This window comes from Pseudophryne corroboree, chromosome 1, assembly GCF_028390025.1.
Source record: "Pseudophryne corroboree isolate aPseCor3 chromosome 1, aPseCor3.hap2, whole genome shotgun sequence".
Lineage (NCBI taxonomy): Eukaryota > Metazoa > Chordata > Amphibia > Anura > Myobatrachidae > Pseudophryne > Pseudophryne corroboree.
In genome coordinates this window covers 884,837,955-884,865,291 of record NC_086444.1, presented here as the reverse complement: position 1 = coordinate 884,865,291, position 27,337 = coordinate 884,837,955, and the positions used below count along the sequence as shown (strand labels likewise).

The following is a 27,337-nucleotide window of genomic DNA, read 5'->3' as shown; positions in this document are numbered from 1 at the left end:
GGAACCCCTGTAGCTATGTTTCTTGAAACTGATGTCGAATGTGATCATATAGTGATCACTGTTACCCAAAGTCTAGCCAACTTTAGTGTTTGATATAATGTCCACATTATTAGTAATTACTAGATCCAGGGGAGTTTTACCCCTAGTTGGGTCCTCGACTAATTGAGACAAGTAGTAATCCCTAAACATATTTAAGAACCTGCTGCCGCTCGCATTAGCACATGAATCATTACTCCAGTTTATATCCGGGTAATTAAAATCCCCAATGACAAGGATGTCCCCAATCCCCCAGCCATTTTGATTTGCTGCAATAGTTGTTCTTCCTCATGTATGCTAATATCCGGCTGTTTGTAGCACATGCTTATGACTAGTTTTTTTGCATCAATTCCCCCACTTGAGATTTCTACCCATAGTGACTCCACATTATCGCCAGTCTCCTCATAGATAACCTCCTTTAGGTATGGTTTAAGTGATGGTTTAACATAAAGACATACACCTCCTCCTCTTTTGTTAGCCCAGTCCCTCCTAAAAAGAGAATACCCATCCAAGTTAGCAACCCAGTCGTGAGAGTCATCTCACCATGTTTCCGTAATACCTATAATGTCATACTCAGCCTTTGATGCTAACATTTCCAATTCCCCCATTTTACCTGCTAGACTTCTTGCATTTGCAAGCATACATTTTAGTTTATTGGTTCCTTTATTTGTTTTCCTAAAGATTTCCCATCCTGGTTAACTAGTGCATCCGTAGAGTTACTGATACACTGTCCTTCTCGCTCCCTCTCCAACCCCACCGTACTTAATATTGCCCACCTTACTTTTCTCTTTGGTCAACCCAATGTTCCCATCTAAAATCACCGCCTTGACATAGGTATTTTCCCTTAAGTCCCGTACAACATTTTCTATAGTTTGTAATGATGACACATAATTGTTATTATTTAATGCTTTAGCAATACCTTTCTTAACACCCTTAATAGAACCCATGTAAATACCCTTATTGGCTGCACTTTCCCTCTCCCCTTCTCCACCTCCATTTATCTCACTACCACCATTCCATCTATACTCTCTGCATGACCCATAGTTTCCAGCTAAACCCTCCCCCTCAGGCTCCTAGTTTAAAAGCTCCTCCAACCTACTAACCATCCTACCCCCCAGCACCGCAGCCCCTTCCTCATTCAGGTGCAATCCGTCACAAGAAAAAAGATGGCGCCTGACTGAGAAGACCGCCCAGTGTTACAAGAACACAAACCCCTCTTTCCTACACCAGTCTCTGAGCCACACATTTACCTCCCTAATCTCCCTCTGTCTCCCTGGGCTAGCGCGTGGCACTGGTAATATTTCGGAGAAAATTACCTTAGATGTCCTTTTTTTTTTAGTTTCTGGCCTAAGTCCCTATAATCTTTATTAAGGACATCCCACCTACCACTAACTTTGTCGTTGGTGCCAACGTGCACCAAGACCGCCGGGTCTTTCCCAGCCCCTCCAAACAATCTATCTACCCGGTCCGCGATGTGCCGTACCCGAGCACCCGGGAGACAATAGACCGTACAGCGATCACGGTCCCGGTAGCAGATTGCCCTATCTGCCTTCCTAATGATAGAGTCCCCTACTACCACCATCTGCCTGGGCGCCTCTCTAGCTGTCATCCCATCTGAGCCAGAGGGACCACTCCTCCGGTTGCTAGAGGGAGCAGTCTCCTCCGGCTCCGTCATTTCGTCGCTATCATCCACCGAATCTTCGTCCAATCGGGCAAATTTGTTCGGGTTTGATAGATCCGAGATGTCATGCCTCCCCCTCTTTTTCTCCCTTCTAACAATGACCTAACTGCCTGCCTGATTTTTCTCATCTACCAGTGACCGCTGCTGCAACTCCTCCACCGTTTAAACTTCACTCGAGATTGTAAATATCCCTCAGTCGCGTAACTGTCTGCTCTAGATCAGTTACCTGGGCTTCCAGGGCAACTGTTCGCTCACATCTCGTGCATATGTATTCGCCCTGGGTCGGCTGCTCCAGGTGCGCATACATCTTGCACGACACGCACTGAGTGAGACTCTCAATCACGGCCCCTCCCATTGTTTGAGAACTCAACTCCCTATTACCTTTCGAAAGTACAATAAAGAGAATAAAACCAACTAACCAATACAATCAATACACAATAAGTAAGTAATCAATACTTATCTGAGTGGGACCTCCCCTGCGGCACCGATACTCCACCTAGCAGTTGCAGTTGTTCCAGCTCACTGCACCTCCTTTTCACTCCATTTTCAGCTCCTGCTAAAAAAAAAAAAAATGCCCCTAACACACGCACAATCACAGCCCCTCTGCTACTCCAAGTAAGAGACCCTCTCACTCACTCACAAGGTCAGCCCCTTGCAGCCTCACCAGAAGTTTAATGGTATTGCAAATATGTGTGTTCCTGATTGCGTATTATAAAACTCACCTTTTTCTGTATTCTAACTCACCTTCTACTGATTCCAACTCACACACACTTACAAATCCAAGCTACACTTTGAAATACAAGCACCCTTACCCGATTACAGTTCAAACACCACATGCTTACTCGGTCCTTCAGAGTTCTGCCCAAACCTAGTATATCTCACCAGCAGGATGACACCAGTATTACTGCAGTGTGCCTTGTCATGCACAAAGGGTGGAGAATGGGAATACTGGTGAAGGGAGATTGTGTACAGACACTGATATGCATGATGGTGTGACGGCCTGTTGGTGAATGGCAAACCTGACATTTTCTTTTTCATTTTCCCTCTCTTCTCTCATCCAGAGATGTTTTTACTTCACACAACTGATAACATGAAATAATTAAATTGAAATTCAAAATTTGTGTTCCTTACAGGAAAAGGCAGTCTGGAAGGTGAAGGGATATGGTCAGGAGTCCTCAGGACTTTGGACAGATGGACACGGTAAGCCAGTGGCCCCCAGAGCATATCTCCCAAGCCTAGCTGAGGCGGCACACGGTCTGACTCATCTAGGTAAAGAAGGTATGTGCAAGCTGGTAAGAGCCTACTGGTGTGCGCCAGGATTCTCTTCTCATGCGGGTAAGAGAGCAATGACATGTCTTACTTGCTTGAGGAAGAATATTAGCAAGGCAATACCAACTGAGCCATCCCATATCCCTCCTACAGATGGACCATTTCAGGTAATACAAATCGACTTCATACAGTTACCACCCTGTAGGAATTTAAAATATGTATTAGTATGTACTGATGTGTTTTCCAACTGGGTAGAAGCATTCCCTGCTGCCACAAATACTGCTACGTTCACTGCAAAGAAAATTGTGCAGGAAGTTGTGTGCAGATATGGTATCCCTAGAATGATTGAAAGTGATAGGGGTACCCATTTTACAGGTGAAGTCTTTCAGGTCATGTGCAAACTGATGGGAATTAATAGCAAGCTGCACACTCCGTACTGACCACAGGCGAGTGCGAAGGTAGAGATAATGAACAGCACTATTAAGAATAAGCTGTGCAAAGTAATGGCTTAAACTGGATTGTTGTGGCCAGAAGCATTGCCACTAGTGTTGTACAGCATCAGAACCACTCCCAGGTCACCGCTTAACTTATCACCCTTTTAAATTCTTTTTGGTCGACAACCCCATGTAATGATAGACCCCCGGGATGATTGGAAATGCAATAACGAAATAACTGTGAAATATTTGGTTAGGATGAGCCAGCAGCTGAGAAATCAACAAAGAAATCTAAAGCTGGTGATTCCTGACCTACCGAACAGTAATTATCATGACATTGAGCCTGGGGATTATGTGATGATTCAAAAGTTTTTTACACTCAGGTTGCCTCATAGACAGGTGGGAAGGACCGTATCAAGTTTTGTTAACCAGCACGACAGCACTAAAGGTCGCCGAAAGAGAGACTTGGGTCCACTCGTCCCACTGCAAGAAGGTCGCTGACCCGGAGAAAACTCGTGACAAAGAGCAAGGTGAAGAGACCCTCGTATCACTAGAGTGTTTATTCCGGGAAAGCTGAGAGGCAGCACTGTTGAAACGGCACCTGAGCGCGGAGAACAACAAAATCAAAGACGGTTGTCGTACCATTTTCCTTTTTTTCACCTCACCCCCACTGCATTTTTCTTTATATTTTGTTTCCCTTCTTATTTTATTTTCCTTCTTTTTCCCTTAATGTAATGGATCTACCTAAAGAGACTGCGTTTCGGGTTTTTCTGGTAATTCTGTTTTTGATCAGGACAATCTGTTTTGGTGAGGGTCCCAGAGACGTCGAGCAAGGATCTGGAATGGGTTCTGATGGCGAGTACGGATTTTTAGGTTCTCAGGAGCAGCACATCACTCTAATAAAGGCTGGAATCAGTAAGCGCTCTGGTAGTCACGGAGCTCGGAGGCAATGTGAGGGGTTATTGTCTGATGAATATTGTATTTGTAGGTATTGCGAGAACATAGTCGAAGATGGGTGCATCCAGAGATGTCAGTCCAACATTAATATCGACATGGACCGACATCCGTTGAGTGATTACCACTCACTAGTGGGTAAGGTCTTAAACCAGACAGAATGCTGGGTGTGCTCACAGGTACCTCAAGGCAGAGTAAGTCAGGATTAGTGCCGTACCCTTTAACGATAGATGAGGTACTCAAATTACGGGGTGGGAGACCGGTGGACAAGAAATTCAATATATCTAGGCCCCCTAGGTTGAAGCTCCACCAGTATCATGTAGATAGATCACTAGTGTGTTTTAATATTTCCAATTTCCGAAAACCAGGAAATTGGGAAGAGACGTGGAATAACCAATGACCTTTTCGCACAGAGCTGATACGCAAGATAACCAACAGTGGGAAGTATTTTCAGTACCGGTATACACGTGGAAGCAAAACCATGTGGGTTGGAAAGGTATCGCAGGAGTATTGTGCCCATGTCATCCAGCCCAATACTTGTACTGAACAAATGAGAGAACTAGGGATTGGTTTCTTTACATGGAAGATTTGCAATATGGTGATGTTACATTTTGTCCCCTATGTTCTCCCAGACGATGCCTATTTTATATGTGGGAGGAAAGCGTACAAGTGGCCTACTCCGAGCTCTGAGGGATTGTGCTATATTGGGAGAGTACTACCAGAGGTCATGACCATAACCCATGACAAAATGAAAGACGTTCACCGCAACGCTCAGGCTCCTTATACTCATACCCATTATGAACACATCATCAAGAGACACCTCATAGATAGGACAGAGCACGCAGCCTCTGATTTGATCCATGAATCCACCGGGATTCAGTTCCTTCTTGCATTAGATATCACCCGTACTGCCAGAGGAACTATAAATTATATGTACATCCATGCGCTAGCGAACTTGATAGATAATATCACCGAGATGTATGATGACAGGTATACGGGAAGGGAGTTACAAGCCTACAAGAAGGAACTGATTCAGCACAGGATGGTCCTTAATTACATTACAGCTGTGACAGGTGAGTACTGTGTTACCCTGGCAACTCAATATGGCGTGAAGTGCTGTACGTATATTACAAATAGCACTGACGACCCCAAGGAGATCATCGATCAAAAGATGCATGAGATCTTACAGTTGAAGTGGGAGTTCAGGAGGAAGCACAACCTTACCTTGACAGCTGTGGGTAATGAACTGACCGGCTGGGTCTCATGGTTGAACCCACGCAAATGGTTCTCAGGGTTAGGAGAGTGGGCACAGAATGTTATTATGAGTGTAGGAAAGTTTCTCCTTTGTATCCTGGGAGTCATCATAATTATTGGTCTGATATTCAGGTGTGTTCGAATTTTAACGCGGCGCAAGCATAGCACAAATTTGATGAGTCTAAGGAGCGAGGGCGTTGTTATAGCAGCAGATTTGATTTATGACCCATCTGTAGAAACAGTGTTATGATAAGGATTGCAAATGAATTACATGGCCTGTTTTCTTTCACCATTTTTCTCTGTTTTCCCCTTTACCCAGAAACATCCAACCGGAAAAAACGTCAACCCTACCCAAATGTTTATGTGAGTGTATTTTTATATATGTGTCTTATCTTCATCTCTACAACCTCCAGTTAATGGCACACATAGTCGACAGGTGTTATCCACATATAGTAGCACTCACATATATTCCCCCTCCTTGTATCATCAACTAAATGTGCTCCCCATTTGTTGGTACTAGAAGCCGAAAAGGTGAGGGTCAAAAGCCCTTACCCGAAAGGAGCTCGGTAGTGTTTGTTTGCCCATTTACAGACCCTTAATACGGGATGAGAAGGATTTAATGTATACTTCGCAATACCTCGAAGCTTACTTAGAACATATACGGCACAATGATACATGCCCCTCAGACATTGATTCATACATACATGCTTTTTACTATCCCACTAGGCTATACATTTCCCACCTACACCTCTCCCCCAATCATCCAAACTTTGTATATATTGTATAAATAATATTTTCAGTTTATTAGTTAAGAGTGGCAGTTATTGATGACTACCAAAGGGTGGACTGTCGAAGTTGGAAAATATTATGGTACACACATCACGTACAAGCACTACACAGATGGCCTCCGTGCGCGTACTTGTTCTGCCGTGCGTGCACATATTCGCAAGTTGCGTATGACCGCTCACGCGGTAGTGCATATTAGCGCGTGGTATGAGTAATTACGGTAGCATTTGTATTCGCACGGAAAAGCCACAAATACATATATCTCATATTTAATCCACATAGTGCAAAATGTGCACATAGCCCACATGCACCACACCAGCAAGTTATACTTGTTTAAAAGGTACAATAACAAAGGGATTCACCTTTACAGGATATGAGGGGACAGCATTAGGTTAGGAGGTGGTGTTTGGTATCTAGCTGTATGGTATTTTAAGGGCAACATTCCTGTAGTATTTTGCAGAAGATAGCATGCTCCTGCACATAATTATGTGCAGGAACAGAATATTACTATTATACTGTATTTACTGTACTCTGATATTCGGAGGGAACCCAGTGGAGACCAACTGCAAGTGCACCTGGACCAGGCATCGCCCACCTATTCAAACCAACCTATGACCCCTCCTGTACTGTAAATGACCAGCCCTTTGCCAGGACCGTGTGGCACTGGCAAAACAAATGTATGTACCATTTATTGTAGCCTCTTTTCTCTTATTGTTATTGTTATTGTAACCCCCTTTTTGCAATTATATGTTGGTGGGTTGGATCCCATCATTTTAAATACAATTGGTGTCGTGTCTCTTTCCTGCTAAGGTTTAAAGTGTATTTCAGCCACACGTGTAGTTGCATTGTGCTCATAGTGTGTCGGTGTGTGTGTACGCTAAGTTAGTAAAAGTACGTATGTTAAAGATTACATCCAGCAGACACAGCTGCTCGAATTTCAGTGTGAAAGGTATTGCTTTTTCTGTTCTGTATGTTAATCAACATTAACAGTATGGACCCTACAAAGCACCGTGGGGTGGTTTGGCCTGAGTCGGCTTTGTGGAGTCCGCTCCCTGGACTTATACTATTTTGGACCTCCGGTAATAGAGACGCCTTGAAGTGGCCTGGAGGCTTATCATATTTTTTGCAAAATATATGTAACCGAGATCTCTAAATTCTCTATTACCATATATTGTACAGGTTTTGTTACCAATAGCCCTTGGGGTGCATGGGAAAAACCCTTTTGTTTTTTTCTTGTCCAAGACGTAGTAATTATTAAAATTCCAAAGATTAGTGTGACTCTATTCTGAGAATGCATCAGGCAAGCTAGCACCTGTGTATATGCCATGATATCACTAGTCATTTACTCAGGTATATTAAACCGAAATGGGAAAAATAGCAAGAAGCAGCAAGGCCTTCTAATCCAATTTACTGGCTTGTGGATTTAATTTGCTATACCGATATCATAAATACTGTAATGAAGTGGACAATATGACCAGGTATCTTGTCGGTTATTATATTTGAAATCCAGCTTTATATCTTTGTAAAATAACTAATCATGTTTTATGTCTCCTAGTTAATATTCACATAACCTTGAATAGTAACTGTGACCTGCTGTTTTTGGCAGCTATGCCTTACCTGCTAGATGTTAAGTTTTACTAATGCTTCACTTTATCTGAGAAATGTGAGCACATGGAGTATTTGTGAAATAATCATCAATCTGTATAGTGTGAGGTTACCATTGGCGTATGACCATTAATGTCATTATGCAAAATATTTTTCTTTGTCTGAAAACATCAATATGTTTAGATGAAAATATTGTCTTCTGAGACTTGTAATCTACTGTATTTTTACCTTCAGTTGAAGAAAGCGTTGATATCGGCAAAAAAAATCAGTGATAAAAATAGGAAATCACCCACAAAATAAACAATACAAATAATTGTACATAGACCTGTGCCACCAATGTTGCAGCAACACACACACAAAAAAAAACATTGATGTTCGTTGTCCAAACATAGCATAAGGTTCTGCTGGGTGGAACCACAGAAACCATAACGTAAACCTTGTTTCATGACAGTAATATAGGGTTGAGATACAGATTGGGCCCCTAGCTGTGCGTACTGGTATATTAGGAAAGCTTGAAGGCCTAACAATGCTGTTCCTTATGCAGACTAGAAGATGGTGGTGAGAAGGTGAGCGCCAGTAATACAGAGAACACCACAACTGGATTGTAGATAGGATGAGCAGTACAAACTGCGCAGAGGAAATTAGATAAAGTCTAGGCACTGGAGCAAAATGCAGGTTTACGGGATTGCAAGTACAAAGGAAATTCAAAGCCAGATGCTGGTTTTCAGGATATGCAGTGAAAGAACACTGGTGTGGAGTCTTAATAGTCAATGTAGGAGCACTGATGCAGCATCTGAAGTACAGAATGCAAAGCAGGAACCAGGAGCTAAGGAATCTGGAAGAGTTGTTGTCCTGGCCATGTACTGCCAAGACATTCTGCTTTAAATAGGGCACCTTAACTAGTGACTGGTACTTCCAATGACATGATGGGGACCTGATGTACTCTGACTAGTTGGATGTCTGGGTGACATCATTCCAAGATGCTGTGGGAACCAGCGGGAGAGGATGACAGCCATGTGCAGGTAAGTGCTTGGCACTGTGGTTCAGCACTGTGGTGACCATGAAAAACCAAAGGGTACACTACCAAACCGATCAACATGTGTCAATTGTCTGAGAGGCATAAGACAATTTCCTCAAGGTTTGTTAATAAACTGAAGGTGAAATTACTTCACCAACACACAGGTGTGCACATTAAGAAATGGGTCCAAGCTCTCTCCTCAGCAAGATGATGAAGGATGCTTTTGACCTCCATGCTGGGTTTGGATCTTATGCAAAAAACTTTATTGGGAGAGTAGAACAGATTAAGTATGAGTGGTCTGAGAAGGAATATGTGGAAGAAGTTGGGAATTTGGAGATTAGGAAGTAGCTGAAGCTTGTATGACATGGGATAATCTGAGTGTCTTAATGTAGTTAGTGTGAAGCACATTTCATTAAGTGTACTCAAAGTCTTAGATTATGAGTGGACAGCCAAACCTTGTCTTAATACTGCTGATTAGGAATATCTCTTTTTCTTTTGTCTAAGTAGAATTTGTAGTAATGTCAAGTTTTGATAAAAGAAGCATTCACTTAGTGCTCGATTTTGGAGAAGTCCCAGAGTAGTAATTCAGTCACTGTTGGAAGTTTGACCAGGTTGACACGCTCACGTCGATATGTTATATGTCGACGTAACATGCCACACACATTTTGGTGACATCATTCCAAGATTGCAGCACCCACATACTGGAGCCACGGGAACCACCAGCATAGGACGCCAGCAGGTAAGTACTTGACACTGTGGGGCAGCACTGTGGAGATGCAGAAAAACCAAAAGCAATGCCACTGGACCCGGTAATGGGGCCTAAGTTCCAGCATGTGACACCTTGAAGTTCTTGTCACAATTTATTTGTATACACTAGAAACAGGGCCGTTGTCCTAAATTATAAATACTCATGTACTGTATGTACAGTATGTGCAACATTTCTTGCATCTACTAAAAACAGAGAAAAATAAATTGCAAATAGTGCACGTCATTTTGCAATATTTTAAGCTTCATGTAAAATTTTTATTCCAATAAACTTAAATTTAAGTTAATATCTATAGATGTGGCCACATACATCTTTGTGGCTATGCGTATGCATGGGCATATGCATTGCAGCATGTTGCATGTGACTATTTGTCATCATTAAAGTCTATGGTGTGCATGTGTACGCGCGCCATAGTTTCAGGCACACTAGTCACCCCATCCATGCCACGATGCGTATGGTTACATCTGTAGTCCAAGCCTTATAGTTTTTTTGGTAACATTTTTATCAAAAAAGCTACTAGATTCCACCAGGTGGCGCTTTAATGCTGTGTTATACAATGATATGATTACACAGTTTTTGATCTTTAATACTGGCTATATATATACAGTATAAGGAGGTTTATGCTACCGTTATTTCCCTGAATTTCCATGCAAGCAACTCACTTTGACTGTTCAATGCAGATTCCTATGGTGTATACTTTTCCTTCACCTACCATGATATTGACCAAAAGTATTACTACTGGCTCTGAGCCAAATGCATTTGAAAGTTAAACATATATGGTTAGTGTAATAGTGGGGGGATGAGGGTACCGGCGACTGGTGTTGTTTAAAAGGCAATAGGTAAAAAGATAAATTTAAAAGCCAAAAAATATATAATAACACAAACAAGCTTTAATATCACAAAAAAGCGGATAAAACCATGAAAACACTGATAATAAAAGGTCTTATTAAAAAGTAAGGACTGCTAACTTATCTTTGGTAAAATAGGCAAGGGGGTCACCACAGGGAGCCCAACGCGTTTCGTCACAGCTGACTTCTTCAAAGGGCCCCCCACTATTAGATTTTTCCCAGCAGTACTGTGCCAGTATTGCGCTCTTAAGGGTTGGCAGACACCTTTTTAATAAGGTAGTGTGTGTTTTTATAGCAATTCTATTAATTTATATATTTTACTGAGAACCCACCTCACAAGTGGCGCTGTGTCATTTTCCTTTCCACATATATGGTTAGTGTTTCAGGTGTGTGATTTTCTACCAATCCCGATATCTCACTGTTTCCTAGATCGCTGGTTTTATCTACATATTATGGGGTTGATGCAGTCATTTGGCATTTTGCACTGCACATGATCTGGGGCCAGCCATAAAAAAAGTATGGGCATGGCAGAGATGTACTCCACTTGCAGCTGCAGGGGCTTAAGATGATGACAAAATGGGCCTGATTCAGATGTGGACACAGCAGCGATGTTTGCGGATCTTAGCGATGTTTTCTGACGTGATCCATCACAGTCGCACTGTGCACGTGCAGTGATTGATTAGAAATGACGAACGCAGAGAAGATTTATTCAGAAAGGGAGTGACAGGTTGTGACCTTTGTGGGATGTCATGGGGGTGGGCAAGTCAAACGTAGGTGTGTCGTGACCATTTCAGGGGTGTGGTGACCTAGCAACTAAACTGGGACCAACTGTGGCCATGAGCTGGAGGCGGTCACCTAATTTAAGGGATAAATTGGTTCAGAGTCACTTTTGCAAACAGAGTAAAAAGGATAGTAGAATCAAAGGTACATATCCTTGTGGAACATGTAAGGTTTGCCAACATGTAAATAAAGGATCCACTGTCATGGATAGAGATGGACAAGAAATCATTATACATGATTTTATGAATTGTAAAACATCCAACATGATATATTGTATTAGATGTCCTTGCAATATGATGTACATAGGCATGACTACACGCATGGTGAAAATAAGAATATTAGAACACATAGGCAACATAAGGAATGCCGAGAGAGATAGAGGGAAATTCAAACAATTAACTTCCATAGCAAGACACTTTCTGAAAGATCATGGACAACAATCCAAGGATTTGGAATTCTTTGGATTAGAGAAACTCAAAATGGGTATCAGAGGAGGTGACGCTACAAGAGAACTTTTGAAAATGGAAAGTAAATGGATTTTTCAACTTAATACGGTCACCCCCTATGGGTTGAACGAACAAATAAACTTCAGTCCCTTCTTACCTATTTAATTATCATACATGGAAACCCTATAACATCATAAACTTAAGGATATACGATAAACAAGATTAATATGTAATATTACCACAACATATGAAATGCACCATACTATATAGGGCAATTTTAACAACCTTTGATTCGGTTTACTAGATTAATAATACATATGAAACGTGATCATGGATATATACATGTATGTATGTATGTGTGCATACACATATGTACATGTGTGTGTTTGTGTATATATATATGTGCATATGTGATGCATATGTATGAGACTGTGCTACTACATGACCTAGGTTGGCTCCCTATTGTTATTGTTATCTCTATTATCCCATACCAATACATTACAATGATCCCCATATTACTTATCAATTTACAATTTCTTTCCCTGCCTATATACTATTTGCTATGAATTAGCTATATCGGTAATCACACAGATTTAGCACCTATCATCTTATTAATGTTAATTAATATATTAATCAAATTAACAATTCTAACTCATTAGAATAATTTAAGATAAATAGGATGAAATTAAGAAAAATTATATAAAAAAACTTTTTTCTATCCAATTTATCAGAAAAAGGTTTCACCCTACACAATAATTAAATGGAATATCCCAATTCGTTATTGAATTATTTTAAAAATATTCTAACTGATCAATTAATTCATTAAATAACCAATCTAGTTAACTCTCTTTTCTTATTAAGTTATCCGTTAGAAAAACTAAGGTTATTGATTAATATCTTGATTGCATCAACCAATATAGTGGTTATCCCTAATGTCACTGTTTATAAGTAAAAGAAACAGACTACTTTATGTTAATTGAACTACCATACTATTCATTATTGACAATTAATGAATTAACTACGCCCGGCTAATGCTTTAAATAGAGGCTGTCAGGACACTGCGAATGTCCGACTGAATAAGCTCATTGCGAAACGTACGTCCGGAGAGGGCGGCTAGGCTACGTGCAGCGCACACGTGAGCCGCCGCTCGGCAGCAGTCACTAGCGGCTGGGCAGAAGCCGCTTTCCGCAGCGTGTACACACAGTCCGCTCACCGCCGCTCACACTCACATGGGCAGCGCTACATGTCAGCAGCGCTTATCAGATCCCTTGAAAGCAGCAAGACAGAACACCCTTAATAGCGGGTCTTGAGAGGAATAATCACTCTGAGCTATTTGAGGTATTTCAGTTGACCCTCTCATCCACTGTAATTTCCCACTCTCTCCCTGCAATGTGATTACACACCAGGGAGCTGTTTGGGTCTGTCAGAGGACAGCAGAAGTTGACGCTACTTTTCCTATATTCTGTCCCAGTGTGTGAATTTATCCTGCTCTCATTATGCCCATTCAATGCCATTTTTGACACATGGGCTAACAGCAGAAGGGATAAGTCACGTATACACTGTGATTTACTGCACAACTCCTTGGTACTTTCCCATGAACAGCATTGCTCTATAATTAGTACTACAAAGGGAAAATGTCTCTCCAAATATGTTACTAACTGTTTTTCATTGATATAATTTCCCCCATTTGTGGGCACAATAAGAATTAATGAGGCCTTGATTTTTTGGTGTATAGCTGAGAGTGCTATCATTGTGGTTTGAAGGCTTTTTCTTTATTACCATTATTGCAACCACTCTGTGGAACATGAATTAAGGAGTTATGCTCTCCTCGTATACAACTGAAAGTGTTACCATTGTGGCTGAACGGTCTTTTACTCTTGCTACTATTATTACTACCACTCAGTTGAAGTTGCTACATAATATGTAGTTTTTCCCACATATTGCAGCTACAACTATTCATTCTGGCTAAATTACAAAAATTGTATCTTTTTGTATAAAAAGGGTTATGAGACATAATATCTGTAGACCAACCTTTTCTGTTACAATTGTTGCTTTCAAAAGGGTTACGAGACACAACACCTGTAGATCAACCCTTTCTGTTGCAATTATTGCTTTCAAACCAGTGAGACACCTGGATAAGCAGGCTGCCCATATGAATTGATGAATTGTTATGAAAGAAAAAAACAAAAGTATATATACCTCTCATGCCGTTTCATGTGACTGCTGCCACGTAACCAGTGTATTTCTGAGAAAAGACACATGTGACTTATACTACAAAATCCATTGAGGATCCCATATATATTATTATAACATCAATGTGTCAGTATATAACCTCTTTTTGAAATGCACTGTCCACAATTTGTTGGAAATGTAAGTATTATATTCTCGTACTGAGCTATTTAATATTTAATATTCAGTTCCTACAATTAATAAGTTTTATTAAAATTTAATAAGGAGTACTGATTATTAATTTACTCCTTTAAGGAATATACATGCATATATATATAAAAAGCATTATTCCTTTTTTCACAAATACCATTGTTTAATACTGTTACACTTTTTTTAAAGAAAATATTTAATAAAAGTTATGTTTTAATTAACTAATTTTTCAAATTCAACAAAAGAGTGCACCACAAAGAAAGCCTTCTTGGAGCAGGTCTTTCTTATTACCTGCTCATTAGCTCAAATTCTACGTTTCAGGGGTGTGGCTGAACTTGTGTCTTTGGACGCATTTGCAAAGGCTCCGGTGGCTTACTCACAATGGACTTTCTAGGCACCCATAGAGATAAGAGGTCCAATGTTGTGACCGATGATGCGTCATTGTTCGCAAGCAGCGGGTCAGACATGCCAGCAGTGTGTGTACATACCCCGCAGTTGCATCACTAGCATATTTTCACAGATCCGCTGCATCTGAGTACGCAGTTGCAAATACACCTGTGTGCTCCGCTGAGGTCCATTGTCCAGTGTTAGCATGATATTCAAGTACATCTCTATTAAAAAAATATATAAAATTATAAGTTCTCCACTCAATTACAGGCAACGCAAGTGTCTTGCACATCTTTAGGGCAGTGCGCTAATTGGATCTACTACAGGTAAAAAAAGCTGAGACCGCAGTTATTTCAGTTGTTGTCACATCACTCTTCTGCTCCTGTGCAGGACAGTGTGTTTTTCTGTATAGAGGTCAGACAAATAGTCACTCTCTGTGGAGAGTCTCCACTGGAGCCAGCAGGAGAAAGCAAGTCACCATGGGGCCACCAGGACGAATTGTTGACATTCGGCATTTTATTACTGTCAACAGATGTGTCCTCACACATTTTTGTTAAAAATGCGGCATGGTGTGACTTTCCAGCTATGCGTATGCTTCGGGGGGAACGCGCACCACCACCAACCCTTTGATGTGCTACCGACTGTTGATTGCTGCTGAGCAAAGACACTAGTAACTACAGGTAGCGGGAGCATGACAGCCCATGACATGCTGCTATAATACATCTCTCCCACAGAAAATAAACCTTTGTGTTGTATTTCGGCTAGTTCATTCCTATAACCTTGTGGAGAAAGTAACGCACTATAACCCGCAGCTTTTGGCAGCTCTGCCTTGCCTGGTTGAAGTTTAATGTGATGTTAAGTTTTGCTAATACCTCAATTTACCTGGGAAATGTGAGTACATGGGGTACTTAGTAAAATAATCATCAATCTTTATAGCGTAACATTTTAACATAGCCTAAACCTTAAAAGTTCCTGTCACCACTTCATTGTATTGTACTGTATGTCCTAGAAAGAGAGCCCTCGTCCTAAAATTGGAATTTTCATATATGTATGTGCTATAAAATTTCTTTCCACTATTAAACAGCGAAAAATAAAATGACAAAAGTGCACATCACATTGTAAATGCTATTTAAGCTTCACATAACATTTTGACTTTATTAAACCTAAACTTAACTGTATACATAGATCATACATTATGGTTTCCTGGGTAGCATTTATTTAAAATATGATACTAAGGGGCCATTTATCAACGTGTTTAGCTATTTGAAAAGCATTGCATAAGATAAATCTACCTGCAGCTATTTCATTAATTTCATTAATAATAGCGTTGTCTTAAATATTTTTTCTCGGCAGCACTGTTCTTATGCACGTAAGAATTGACTGGTGTGTGTATTTAACAACAAGCAGTATTTTTAAGTTATGTACTGCTTGATGTCTTTTTTCTAAGTCTCCAGGGTGCTGAATGACTAATATTGCGCTGACAAGCGATATGGTCCCGGCAGGTAGCTCTGGCATCCGGGTTTATACCCATAATGCTTAGTGGCTGCTGCGTCTCCTCACACCACCATCAAAAAAACATCAAAATGTCACAACACTGAAGCCTGGAGTGCGCTCTGCTACACTACACACACACCAAAATCTGGAACTCTTTGTACATGCTCCATAAAACTGATCTCTCTGCTCATGCACCAGATAATGGGACCGCAGACCAGCGGCCTTCGTTAGTCAGCGCACACTTGCGCTGACAACACACACTGCAGCACTCTTCAATAACAAAAAACGCTTGCCGGCAAGCTGGTGTGGGGTAAATTCCACCATAAAAAACACCACAGCGAGCGGAAACGCTAAATATTAACAAGAATAAAATGGAGCTCTATAGTCATTGTGGCACTTAATACTGTTGTGTAATGGAATGATTTATACAGTGTAACATAGTTTGTATTCTTCAGTATTGCCTTTACAGTAAAAGGTTTATGCTACAGTTATTTCCCTGAGTTCCCACTGAAAACAGCTCACAGAGAATATTCACCTAGATGACGTACATTTCCTTCACCTGTCGTAGGGGTCTATTTATGAAGCAGCAAAAAGACTATTTTCAGGTGAAATAGGCCCTTCACTGTTTCCTTTATTAAAGAGTTAAGGATGGAACAATCTCTGATTTCTCTAGTTTTAATCCATTTACTGGCACTTAATACCATCAGAAATTGTGGGGCCTGGGACTGACAAATTAAGCAGGGACCCCATGGGGGAAAAGGCAGGAAGCAAAGATGGGCAGAGCTGTGGATAATGTGGGTGAAGCTACAGCGGGATTGGGACATCAGTTGGTGCATAAACCAGCTTTAGAAAAAAATGCCAAAGTTTGGGCTGTGGGGCTGGATGCTATAACATGTTAATCTATTATATTATGGCTGGGATGTAATGAAGTCCGAGTTCGGTGGCCGTGCAGGATGTAACCATGCATGGAACCATGCCTTGTACATGATTACCCCTTTAAAAAAAAATCCAGAGTTCGGCCAACATCCCGCATGGACGCCGAACTCAGACTTCATTACATCCCGGCCAGAAAGCCACATCAATTCTACATACACACACATACAGCCAGATCCACATAAAATACTACAGAAAATGCTGAATTTACATAAATTAATATTGAGAAAGCCAGATCCACATAAACCAAAACATTACCTAATCGGCAAATCAAAATGAAAGCTGTTTCATATTTTTCATCTTTTTCTCACAATAGGGTCTATTCATAAAGCAGAGAAAAGCCCTACTTTGCGTTAAACAGGGCTTTTCTCATACGTCCTAGAGGATGCTGGGGATGACATCAAGACCATGGGGTATAGACGGGATTCGCAGGAGACATGGGCACTCTAAAGACTTTTCATTGGCTGTGAACTGGCTCCTCCCTCTATGCCCCTCCTCCGGACCTCAGTTTTAGAAATGTGCCCAGGTCGACTGGATGCACTCTGAGGAGCTCTACTGAGTTTCTCTGAAAAGACTTATGTTAGGTTATTTATTTTCAGGGAGATCTGCTGGCAACAGACTCCATGCTTCGTGGGACTGAGGGGGCAGAAGCTGAACCAACTTCCTCAGAGTTTCATGGCTCTGCTTCTGGCTGACAGGACACCATTAGCTCCTGAAGGGAACTGAACGCTAGCCGTGTCTAGATGCTCACTCCCACAGCATGCCGTCACCCCCCTCACAGAGCCAGAAGTCAGAAGACAGGTGAGTGTGAGAAGAATGATCTTCAATCAAGTAAGTGACAGCTAAGGTGCGGCGCGGCTGGCGGGAGCGCAGCGCGCCATTGCTGCCCACACACAGGCACTGCAGGGTGTGGGGGGGGGGGGCACCCTGGGCAGCAAGAAAAATACCTCAAACTGGCTAAAAGGGGGCATAAGATGCCCAGGCACAGCCCTACCCCCGCCAGTATAAATATTATGAAAAGTTTCTGAGGTAAAAAGGGCGGAGCTTCTTCCTCAGGCAGCCAACACACTACTCAGTGCCATTTTCTCCCTCTCCTCAGGCTGCAGAGAACACGCTGATCCTCTCCTCCACTTCTGACAAGTACAGGGTGCTATAAAGGAGGGGCACGAAGCAATTGTGGTGCATTTGATAGTGTATATTACTATTTAAAAGCACTTTTGGGCTGTGGACATACTGTGTTCACAGGCAATACTGGCGCTGGGTTTGTGAACTAGCTGCTCCTATCCTGTGTCCCTCTGACAGATTTTACTGTGGGTCTGTCCCCAAAATGTGTCTGTGAGTGTGGTGTACACGTGTTAGGCATGTCTGAGGCAGGGAGTTCCACCCCGGAGGAAGCCATTTTAGGGACACAGAGTTGTAATGTGGTGGCGCTACCGGCACACCAAGAGCATGCATGGGTGATAGAGCTACGTGACAGTATGCATCTGATTAACCGTAGATTGGATAAGTCTGAATCTAAGGCTGCATGCTGGAGAAAATCTGTGGAAGATGTGATTTTTTAGGATGCTGTTATTCCTTATACGGGCGGCCCCTCTGGGTCACATAAGAGACCATTTGCAAATGTTGTAAACACTGATACCGACACGGATTCTGATTCTTGTGTCGACAATAGTGAATCCAGAGAGATAGATCATAAATTGGCAAAAAGTATACAATATATGATTGTGGCTATAAGGGACGTGTTGGAGGTTACAGAAAGCACTCCTGTACCTCAGGAGAAAGCTTATTTATGTAAGGAAAAGAAATCCAAAGTCACGTTCCCTCCTTCACACGAACTCAGTGCTCTGTTTGAAGGGATGTGGGTGAATCCTGATAAAAAATTTCGTATTCCCAAAAGGATTCACATAGCTTATCCTTTCCCGGTTGAAGACAGGAAAAAATGGGAGTCACCCCCTGTGTTAGACAGTGCACTTTCCAGGTTGCAAAGAAGGTAATTCTCCCTGCTTCTGGCACGGCTTCTCTTAAAGAGCCGGCAGACCGCAAAATGGAAACGACATTGAAATCCATTTATGTTACCAATGGTACACTGCTCAGGCCCACTATAGCCTGCGCATGGGTGAGTTGCGCTATTAAGAAATGGTCAGAAAGTGTGTTATCAGAAATTGACACGATTGATAAAGATGAGATACTCCTTAAGTTAGGGAATATCAAGGACGCTGCCGCCTAGATGCTGGAAGCAATGAAGGATATTGGACTCTTGAGTTCACAAGCCGCTACCATGGCAGTATCGGTTAGGCGGGCGTTATGGATTCGCCAGTGGAACGCGGATGCAGATTCCAAAAGAAACATGGAGGCTCTCCCATAAAAAGATGAGGCCTTATTTGGCGATGGCCTGGATGCGTTAGTCTAGTCAACATTTTTGCCCTCTGCGCCTGCACCGGCAAAAAAGACCTATCACCCGCAAATGCAGTCCTTTCGGCCCAATAAATACAAAAGAGAGGTTCCCCCTTCTTTGCAGGAAGGGGAAGGGGAAAGAAGCCCACTCCGGCTCCAGGTTCCCAAGAGCAGAAGTCTACCCCTAATTCTGCCAAATCCCCAGCATGACGCTGGAACTCCCTTGCGGGAGGCCGCTCGGGTGGGGGCACGTCTCAAACTCTTCAGCCAGGATTGGATTCTGTCTGGCCTGGACCCCTGGGTGTTGCAAATAGTATCTCAGGAATACAAACTAGAGTTTCAAGACGTTCCCCCATGCCGATTTTTCAAATCGACCTTGCCAGCTTCTCCGCCAGAGAGAGAAGCAGTAACAACGGCAATCCAAAAAATTATGTCAAGACCAGGTCATAGTCCTGGTACCGTTGTCACAACAAGGGCGGGGCTTTTATTCAAGCCTTTTTGTTGTTCCGAAGCCGGACGGCTCGGTCAGACCGATCCTAAATCTAAAAAATCTGAATTTCTTCCTGAAAAGGTTCAAGTTCAAGATGGAATCACTTCGGGCGGTGATTGCCAGTCTGGAGGAGGGGGACTACTTGGTGTCGGTGGACATAAAGGATGCTTACCTGCATGTTCCCATTTATCCTCCTCACCAGGGTTATCTGAGATTCGCGATTCAGGATTGCTATTGACAATTCCAGACGTTACCTTTCAATCTCTCCATGGCGCCGAGGGTATTCACCAAGGTGATGGCGGAGATGATGGTCCTCCTTCATCAGAACGGAGTCAATATAATCCCTTATCTGGACGACCTCCTGATAAAGGCGAGATCCAGGGAGCAGTTATTACAAAACATATCCCTCTCCCTGTCAATACTCCAACAACACGGGTGGATCATAAATTACCCAAAGTCACAGTTGGAACCGACGACAAGGTTGTCTTTCCTCGGGATGATTCTGGACACAGAAGTTCAGGGAGTATTTCTTCCTCTGGAAAAGGCTCTGGAAATCCAGAAAATGGTAAAACAGATATTGAAACCATCAAGTGTTTCGATCCATCAGTGCATTCGGTTGTTGGGGAAGATGGTGGCGGCCTACGAGGCCATACAGTTTGGCAGGTTCCATGCCAGAGTATTCCAGTGGGACCTGTTGGACAAGTTGTCGGGGTCACACCTACACATGCACAGAAAGATAATCCTGTCGTCAAAAACCAGGATTTCGCTCCTGTGGTGGTTGCACAGCTCTCACCTGCTAGAGGGACGCATGTTCGGCATTCAGGACTGGGTCCTAGTAACCACGGATGCAAGTCTCCGAGGCTGGGGAGCAGTCTCTCAGGGAGAAAACTTCCAGGGACGTTGGTCACATCAGGAAGCCTGCCTTCACATAAACGTGCTGGAGCTAAGAGCCATTTACAACGGCCTTCAACAAGCGGCACATCTTCTTCAAGACCGTCCCGTGCAGATCTAGGCAGACAATGTAACAGCAGTCGCATACATAAACAGGCAGGGCGGAATGAAAAGCAGAGCGGCAATGGCAGAGGCGACAAAAATCCTCCGCTGGGCAGAAAAACATCTACAAGCTCTGTCGGCAATATTCATTCCGGGAGTAGACAAGTGGGAAGCAGACTTCCTCAGCAGACACGATCTCCATCCAGGAGAGTGGGGCCTCCACCAAGAAGTCTTCGCAGAGGTGACAAGTCTTTGGGGAGTTCCTCAAATAGACATGATGGTGTCTCGTCTCAACAAGAAGCTTCAGAGATACTGTTCCAGGTCGAGAGACCCTCAAGCAGTAGCAGTGGATGCACTGGTGACACAGTGGGTGTTTCCGTCAGTGTATGTTTTCCCTCCACTTCCGCTGATCCCAAAAGTACTCAGGATCATAAGAAAGACAAGGGTTCGAGCAATCTTTATTGCCCCAGACTGGCCAAGAAGGGCTTGGTACCCAGATCTTCAGCAGTTACTCATAGGAGATCCTTGGCCTCTTCCTCCTCGGGAGGACCTGCTGCAGCAGGGGCCGTGTGTGTACCAAGACTTACCGCGGCTACGTTTGATGGCATGGCTGTTGAGCGCCGTATCCTAGCCAGGAAGGCTATTCCTAAGGAGGTCATCCCCACCCTTATTCAGGCCAGAAAGGGAGTAACGTCAAAACATTACCACCGTATTTGGAGAAAATATGTATCTTGGTGTGAATCCAAGAAAGCTCCTACGGAAGAGTTTCACTTAGGACGTTTTCTCCATTTTTTGCAGGATGGTGTGGAGACTGGCCTACGATTGGGATCAATCAAGGTCCAAATTTCGGCCTTGTCAGTGTTCTTCCAAAAACAATTGTCCTCTCTTCCAGAGGTTCAGACCTTCGTGAAAGGGGTTCTGCACATCCAGCCTCCATTCGTGCCTCCAGTGGCACCATTGGACCTTAACGTGGTATTGCAGTTCCTTCAATCGGATTGGTTTGAGCCTCTACAAAAAATAGAGTTGAAGTTTCTCACTTGGAAAGTGGTGATGCTTTTGGCATTGGCATCCCCAAGGCGGGTGTCTGAATTGTGGGCCTTGTCTCACAAGAGCCCTTACCTGATTTTCCATGAAGATAGGGCAGAGTTGCGGACTCGCCAACATTTTCTTCCAAAGGTGGTTTCTGCTTTTCACATAAACCAACCTATTGTGGTGCCAGTAGTTACTGACACATTCACTGATTCAAAGTCTCTAGATGTGGCTAGAGATTTGAAAATCTATGTTGCTAGAACAGCTTGTATACGGAAAACAGAGGCTCTGTTTGTCCTGTATGATCACAACAAGATTGGCTGTCCTGCTTCCAAGCAGACTATTGCACGTTGGATTAGAAATACGATTCAGCAAGCTCATACTATGGCTGGATTGCCGTTACCGACGTCGGTAAAGCACGCTCCACTAGGAAGGTGGGCTCATCCTGGGCGGCTGCCTGGAGGGTCTCGGCATTACAACTTTGCCGAGTAGCTACTTGGTCAGGGTCAAACACATTTGCTAAGTTCTACAAGTTTGACACCTTGGCCGATGAGGACCTAAAGTTTGGTCAATCGGTGCTGCAGGGTCATCCGCACTCTCCCGCCCATACTGGAGCTTTGGTATAGACCCCATGGTCTTGATGTCGTCCCCAGCATCCTCTAGGACGTATGAGAAAATAGGATTTTGATAACCTACCGGTAAATCCTTTTCTCCTAGTCCATAGAGGATGCTGGGCGCCCGTCCCAGTGCGTACTTTACCTGCAGTTTAGTTATTACAGTTACACAAGTTGTGTTATCTTGGTTTCAGCATGTTGCTGCAATTAGTTCATGCCTGTTGGCATGTGTTATGTTGAATGCCATGTGTGCGGCATGATTGAGGGTGTGAGTTGGTAGATATCTCACCACTAGTTAAGTAATTCCTTTCCTCGAAATGTCAGTCTCCCTGGGCACAGTTCCTACAACTGAGGTCTGGAGGAGGGGCATAGAGGGAGGAGCCAGTTCACACCCAATGAAAAGTCTTTAGAATGCCCATGTCTCCTGCGGATCCCGTCTATACCCCATGGTCTTGATGTCGTCCCCAGCATCCTCTACGGACTAGGAGAAAAGGAATCAAAATCCTATTTTCTCTGCTAACCGCAATTCACAGAGCGGGTTACCATGGAGACGTCCATTACATCTCCAGTGGCACACCCACTCAGTGCCTGAATCACATCACCATACTTTTGAATGGTGAGTGCAGAGCTTTCTGCTTGTCCATGGAGTTCAGGTTTGCCATCTCAAGATGGAGTCCCCCTTTTTACACATTACGGTAGAAAAGTCCCCTGTTTTACACAAACATTGCACACTCCTATATACCTGTATCACCTGTGTCAGACAGCAATTTCCTTATAAATAAAGTTTTTCTCTAGGGTACAAATGTATGCCCTGTATTGCTTCCATTTCTTATGGCAGCCCCACTGTAAAACACACACTGTTCCTCCCACTCAGCCACAGCCGGGGATCAGCGCAGCGGTGAGGAGGCCTAAAAGGCAGCAGCAGGCTCTGGCAGCTGCTGGCATTCTCTGCTTGTCTCTCCTGCTGCCGGCATCCCAGGTCTGCTTACCGTCGACACCTGCCAAGCTGGATAACGGCAGTGACTTAGTGTGCTTGGAGCCAGCTCGCATTAACAGGCAACAGAGAGCGGGACAAACATAGCAGCGGCGGGTGGGCAGCTCTCACAGGGGTCAGCAGGGCATCGCTCTCTTCTCCATCATGAACCGGATCGCAGGTGGATGCAGACAGTTGTGCCCACACGGCTATTGCACAGTGTACAATGCACCGTCCACCCACACCTAGTTACGGCCCTTAAAAGCTTTCAGCGCTATTCTTAATCAGCTAGTATATGACCAATAGATTATTTTCTAAAACAGGATGTCTTCTTACATTTTTTGTACGAAGATTTGATATGCAATCCAGCAAAAGTTCAAAGTAAAAACAGGATGTATTTATTTAAAAGTCACTTTAAAACAACAAACAAAACTCTTCCGTATATGCTCACAATAGAGTTTAGCGCTCTCACAATTTCAGCTTACGGATGGTAATTTTTATAGCAAGGAATTGTCTCACCGGACCTCCCGGACGCCAATACTGGACACGGCTCTGCCTCTCCACCAGGGATCTTATTATCCGGGGCTGTGCACAAAGGGGCTCTTTTTACCGCAGGTCATCCACAGGTCCTCCTTCTTGAGTACACTTCCAATACTGCTATGTCGCTGATCCTCCCGCTGTTCACTCTATATCCTGTGAGTATCTCCCAGTTCCAATTTGATCATGACCAAATCCACCTGGTGCCGCCGACGCGTTTCTACGCCTTCCAAGGTCTAAATCATGGCATAGGTGGGCTTGGTCTGGTCACTTAATTTATACTGCATCCTGCAGATCCGGTGTGTCAATTCCTTTGTATCTCATATACAGGTTTTTCCATCTATTATACATGTTCCAGGGTATTTTAAAGATACATATTCCCAATTTTTTTCATTGTTCACAATAAAACATTGCATCAACATAATAATAAATAATCATATTTTGCATATCATATCTTTATAACCATTGCAGCCAGCGAGCGCCTAAGGGTGATCATATATTCAAAAATATACTATTAATATTTAATCTAAAAACGCAACCCTTATACTTATCAGACCTTCTCAACATTAAAAATCCTTAAAGAAACCACTTCATTTCAAAATCACCATTCAGCCCATTTGGCTGCAGGGTTTTCAATTCATAGATCCAATGCATCTCCGATCTTGCTAAAGTTGCAGCCACATCCTTCTTCCTCCAATTTCCTTTCACCTACTCGATAGCTCTAAAATTTATAATGCTATTAACAGAACATTTGTGTGTCTCCTTACAATGTGCAGAAAGACAGTGGGTTTCAAACCCTTTCCTTATGTTCTCTCAACGGTCTACTGGTTCTCCCCACATATTGCTTTTTACATACACATTGTATCAGATAAATTACATTGCTACTTTCACAGGTCATAAACTGTTTGATCTTATACTGCTTCTTTGTGACATTAGATGTAAAGGTTTCCATCTTACTGCTTTCATTTCCTTTTATATATTTACAGGCCATACAAAGACTGCACCTGAAAAAACCTTTTGACTTGACTTGAGTCATCATAGTGGGCACTGAGGCTGTAGCGCTTTTGACTAAAATATTTTTTAAATTAGGCGCTCTTGTATATTACTTTTGGTTTTTATGGGATTATTTTTTCCAATATGGGATCGCTCTTAAGAATTTCCCAGTGTTTTCTCAGAACACCTTCAATGTTCTTGTACTTCTGATTACATGTCGTTACAAAAGACACAGAAAAGTCATCCCTCATCTCTTTCTGTTTCGGTTGCAATAATGTTTCCCTTTCTATTCCATCAATTTTTTCCAGATCATTTTGCAGAGATTCTAAATCATACCCTTTCTGTAAAAATATATATATTTTTTTGTTAACTGTGCTTGCTTCTTATACACTGTGTCGTCAGTGCAATTCCGTTTTAAACATCGGAACTGACTACCCGGGACTCCCTTCAACCAACTTGGATGATGACTACTCTCTTTTCCAATAAAGGAATTACTATCTGCTGGCTTGGTGTAATTTTGAGTACATACAGTTGAATCCTTAACATATAGTCAAATCCAAAAAGTTTACATTACACATACTTGTTATGCACACCAGTGCCTGCAGGAATGTACTGGTGTTTGAACTGTTATGCAAAACAAATGGACTCACAGACAGACTCGGGAATATGACATAACGTACACAGAAGGTGATAGGGTAACAAAGTACACACAAAGTGAACAGAGAAGCCCAGAGGCTAAGGAACTGGGTGTCTCCCTTGTATTAGTAATGCTCAGATGAGAAAAGCAAGATGTTGTGTTTTAATACGTAGAGAACCCGAAATGCTGTTGCTAAGGGCAACAGCAAAACCCTAAAGGGTTACCAACGGGTGTGGCAGTAAACTCCTTGGTCAGAGATGGAATGATAGACACAAGGAGAGTCTCCACAATCCTAATTCTCACTTGCAGTGCACAGGTTCAGCTTACTGCCACTAAACTGACCCCTGACACCTAGCACAGTGAGACAGGATTAGACAGGCAAGTCTTAGAATAAAGCCGCAAACTTGCTAAGTTCACAGAGTAGTAACAGAACCCCAGCAAGCTAAACGACTGACTCCAGTCTTACTGCTAGGTCTGGATTGGCAGAGTGTAATACCAAATCCCCAGGCCTATTTGCAGTAAGCAACAAACAAATACAAAGCTACACAGTACTGGCTAACTTTCAGGAACTGACTAACCAACAAAGATTCAGCAGCATCTGCTTACCCTAAGAAGAGGCCTTATAAAGCAGGTGCTGTCCACGCCCCACTCAGACCTCACAGACTGTGAGCACAAAAACCAGCACCGGATCCCCTACCGTGCACAGAGCCTGTAACCACTGCACAGCAAAAGACCCGAACCGGAGTATCAGCTGCGCTCAGGTTACTCTGCTAGCACTTGTCTCCCAGTTGCCATGACGACGTGGCAGCACAGGGCAGGAGACCCTAACAGTACCCCCCCTCTGACGAGGGGTCAAAGAACCCCTACCACCGGGTTTATCGGGGAACTGCGAGAAGAAAGAGCGTATCAGTCTGGGGGCATGAAGATCACAACTGCGCACCCACGACCACTCCTCCGGGCCATACCCCTTCCAGTGCACCAAAAATGACAGCCGACCCCGAACCACCTTGGAGTCAAGAATCCTTTCAACAACAAACTCCCTCTGGCCACGTATCAGAAGAGGGTAAGGTCTTCCACTGGAAGAAGGATTACTAATCGCCCGTTTTAAAAGGGAACAATGAAATGTTTTATTGATACCCAAAGAACGGGGCAGATCTAACTGAAATGCCACCGGATTGATAACCCTGGTGATCTTATAAGGGCCGATGAACCGGGGGCCTAACTTATGAGATGGCTGTCTCAACTTCAAATTCTTGGTAGACAACCAGACGAAGTCTCCTCATTTGAAGCTGCAGGGTCTTTTCCGCTTATCAAAAACCCTTTTGGTCACTAATGACACAGACACAAGGGCTTTCTTCACTTTCCGCCAAATACCTCTAAGGACCGAAACCACAGAGGAACCACCAGGTGTGGAGTCCAGGGGGTCAAAAGAATTGGCCTTAGGATGATGCCCATACACACAAAGGAAGGGAGAGATCCCTGTAGCAGAGTGAGCCGCGTTGTTATAGGCAAACTCCGCCATGGACAGATGAGCAACCCAGTCAGTCTGACACTTGGAGACATAAAACCTGAGGAACTGCTCCAAGGACTGGTTCACCCTTTCAGTC

The 27,337-nt window shown here is 43.1% G+C and overlaps 1 long non-coding RNA gene across 1 annotated transcript in view; it reads left to right on the top strand.

Moving 5' to 3' along the window:
* Positions 1-25,530, top strand: part of LOC134958859 (uncharacterized) — a 50,069-nt gene extending 24,539 nt beyond the window's left edge. Inside the window, exon 3 of the long non-coding RNA XR_010187135.1 lies at positions 25,087-25,530. This is a non-coding gene — a long non-coding RNA (uncharacterized LOC134958859). The remainder of the gene's footprint in view (positions 1-25,086) is intronic.
* Positions 25,531-27,337: the final 1,807 nt, after the last annotated feature.